Raw genomic sequence first — 3,863 nt, 5'->3', positions numbered from 1 at the left:
TGACATGAGATTTACACTTGCCCCCGAATCAGTCAACGCTTGAGTGGTAATTATATTTCCAAATTGACAAGATATGGTAATGCTACCCGGATCGCCCCTATTCTCTGGCAACTCATTCAATACTAATTCAGCGACTTCAGCCATATCTTTTCTAGCTGTAAAGAGACCCTTAAGCAATCATGCATATTTAGGCGTTTGAAGTATCGTTTCAACAAATGGAATGTTCACTTGGAGGGCCCTTACATGGTCCATAAATTTTCTATACCCTTGGATCTGCTCATCAAGTATGGCTCGACTCGGAAATGGAAAGGGAGGCTGGTAAGGTTTCAAAAGACAGCTGGTTTTATCAACAAGCCGTGGAGTCATCGAGTCCTTGTATGGGACTCGGCGAGTCGAGTCGGGTTCAGCCAACTTTGATTTTTATGCCTCTTCTGCTTGCACCTTTTTAGCATCCTTCTGGATAGGGGTCAGAGGAACGAAACTTTTCTCAGAATCAGTTGTAATAACATTTATATGCGCCATTCTTGGGTTCTTTTCGGTATTGCTTGGAAGTCCACCTGGTTGTCACTCGTTTATTTGTAGTGCAAGTTGGCCTAGTTGTTTTTCAATGTTCAGAATAGATGCTTGCTGATTCCTAAGCATGGCTTGTTGATCTATCATCATGGTTTGATGCTCTCTTAACATATTTCGTTGTTCTTTTATTGCAGCATCGGTATCATAGTGTCTCTTTTCGGATGCAGCTGCAAATCTTGTGAGCATGTCTTCAAAATCTGATTTCTTTTCTTGCACCGGTTCCTCCTTTTGATAAAAGCCTCTATCTTTTTGTTTGTACTTTTCCTCCTTTGCCTTTTTGTACTCATCATACGGGAGCCATTCCTTCTTGGGTTTTCGCCAATTGTCATCGTACCTATCACCACTTGAATAGCACACTTGTACTTTCCCGTTCTCGTCAAGGTCACAGTCTATAGTAAGGTGAGGCCCTCTACAGTTTTCACATCCCACTCTAATGGCATGGATGGATTGGTCCATCTTAGTCATTCTTCGATCCATGCTTTCCAATTTTGCCATCATTGCTGCCATATCATCAGTAATAGAATTCACCGCCCCTCGAGTCATGTCATTCCTTGGGTTGTGATATTCTCTAGAGTGCTTAGAGAATTCTTCAATTAGAGCTTTTATCACTGGGGGTGGTTTCTTTGTGAGTGGTCCTTGCGAGTCAAGGAGTTGCCTGGTTGTCACATTTACTCCATCATAAAAAATGGAGACTTCTTGTTGGCTATTAAGATCATGATGTGGGCAATTCCTTAGTAAACCTTTGTATCTCTCCCACGCCTCGTATAAGGACTCTCCAGCTTGTTGCTCAAAGTTTGCTATGGCTTTCTTCAACTTGGCTATTTTTGAAGGAGGGCAAAATTGATCAATGAATTCTTCCTTCATCTTGGCCCAAGTGGTGATGGATCCTGGAGGGAGTGATTTGAGCCAATCTCTCGCAGCTCCCTTAAATGTGACTGGTAGCATATGAAGCAAAACAGTGTCGCGAGCCACATTTGGGACATTGAAGTAGTTGGCAATGTCGTTGACCTCGTCTAAGTGCTTGTATGCGTCCTCGTGATCTTTCCCATAGAATGGGATCTCCTTAAGTTGAGCAAGTATGTGGCCCTTAAGTTCAAAAGTGGCAGTTGCGGGAATCGCGGGTTGCACAAGTCCCGGGCCGGTGTCGTCACGCATCCTTTTCTTCCATTCTCCCATGGGAACTTCATCGATGTTAGCCATGTTGTCAGCTAGTTTGCCCTCTATGTCGCTTCCTTCCTCGTATTCTGAATTGTAATCGTACTCTAATTCGGTTTCTTTGTGGAATGTATCGTCTCCAAGATTTCGAAGGTTGCTTCCTTCGCTCTTTTGACTGCTAGACTCACCTGCTTTCTTGTTCTTTTTCTTCCCAAAGACTGATTTGAGGTCCTTGAACGGTGATTTCTTTGGTGGGTTAGTGTCTTCAAGTACTTTGTCTTTGTTTTTCCTAAGTGCGGATTCTGGGTCTTCAAGTGGAGGAACCAAAGGTGTGTTGGATCCTCGGGTCATGTAATACCTGCAACCAAAACAAGAAAAACGCGTAAAAAGAACAAAAATAAAATAAAAACGAAATTACTGTTTCAGCGACGGACTCGTCGAGTCTGTTCGTAGGTATTCGGCGAGTTCACTGATTAAACATAAAATTTTTAAACATAAATTCCTAAAAGCAAGAAACTGAAAATCAATCCTAATACTAAATTTACTTAAAACAGTAACTTTGTGCAAGAAAAAATCTCACACAAAGGATCGATAACACTAGTAATCAAATTAAATTTTAGAACCGTTCCCCGGCAACGGCGCCAAAAACTTGGTGTGTATGAAACGAACTAGTTTTAATCCTACTTTTCTAATGTAAATTTGACACACAATAGGCAGTGTACCTGTCAATTGGTGGTATAGTTTTTAGTAAGCAGGGTATCGAACTCAGGGAACGGTAAATTTTAAATTAACTACTAGTACTATCTAAGAACAAATAATAAAAGAAGGGGTTTTCTCTAGTTTTGCAAGACTAGAAAACTTAAATGTCTAACTAAAACTCAAACAAAACAAATAACAGCTAGAGAGTAAAAATCAACTAAATTCAATGGTAAAGGAGGCTTCTGTTTAGGTTTGACTCATTTAATCCTATGGTTGATTTTATGAAAAGTGCAATGGATTAATTCTTCTTTGGCTACCGATTAAGGTGATTAGGTTCACGTTCGCTATTACTAGTCCTTAGAAAACAAATTAATCTAAGCAGTGGCCAGTTGTCTAAATTAATGAATTTCCTAGTTTATTTATTCGGGTTAAGTAAGACTTGTAGTGGTTAACTAAATTGGTCCTTCAATTAACCTCTTGCTGATGGTTCGTCACACAAGCTCACACATTAATTTTCCTATTCTCTATTAACCCTAGTTTCACGTTCGCTATTCCTAGGCATATAACAATGTTTTCACATAAATCATATGAGATTAGCAATTAAGAGATGGTCATGCAACTTAATTACAGGTTAATTAACAGAAAATAGTCATAATTAACACATAAGGGTCTTTAACAAGCTTAGCAAAACAAATCACCAAATAAGAATAATCCAAATCATAAAATCAACACATAATCACAAAATTTGTCTTTCCTAGACAGAAGAAAATAGTCTTAGCTCATGATTAGAGAAAAATCAAAGTCACAAACGAAATCTACTAATAAAAACATGGTTTAGACAAGAGATTGGGTAAGAGTAAACTTGATTTTTGCCTTAATCCTCCTTAAGATTGAATGTAGACTTGATTCCTTGACTTCCTACGCTCCAGTAGTCCTTCAATCGAAAAGTATCCTCCAAGGGTTTCTTAGAAAAACCGGGTATCGATCTGAAAGCCCATTTTTATAGATTAGAAGCGACTCGTCGAGTCCAAGGACTGACTCGTCGAGTCCAAGGACTGACTCGTCGAGTCTCTCATTAAATTCCCGTGTACGGCAAGGCAAGGACTCTTCTGCTTCGAGAATGTTCGTGCGAACTCGTCGAGTCAAGGGTCAACTCACCGAGTCCTTCTTGGTTTTTTGGCTCTTTTCTTCTTTCTTTGATTCCCAAGCTCCCGATGTCTTCTCCTGCTTCCTTTTGCTTCCGAGCACTTCTTTTGAACTGAAAATATAATTTAAACATAATTAAGCATCTTTTGTTCCATAATTGAAATAAATTAGCCAAAAATTATTAATATTCTATACAAAGTATATGACTAAATATGCACATATCAAATTACCCCACACTTGACTTTTGCTTGCCCCCAAGCAAAACTGAATTTTAAACATACTCCATGTTA

At 39.3% G+C, this 3,863-nt stretch overlaps 1 non-coding gene across 1 annotated transcript; it reads left to right on the top strand.

Annotated features, from left to right (window-relative positions):
• Positions 1 to 1,282: 1,282 nt before the first annotated feature.
• Positions 1,283 to 1,389, top strand: LOC145161970 (small nucleolar RNA R71). The gene has a single exon (XR_013738825.1). It is a non-coding gene; the product is annotated as a small nucleolar RNA R71 (small nucleolar RNA).
• The last annotated feature ends 2,474 nt before the right edge of the window (positions 1,390 to 3,863 follow it).

Source organism: Lactuca virosa, chromosome 2, assembly GCF_052849685.1.
Source record: "Lactuca virosa cultivar CGN04683 chromosome 2, Lactuca_virosa_CGN04683_v6, whole genome shotgun sequence".
NCBI lineage: Eukaryota > Viridiplantae > Streptophyta > Magnoliopsida > Asterales > Asteraceae > Lactuca > Lactuca virosa.
This window is presented reverse-complemented; position numbering and strand designations above follow the sequence as displayed.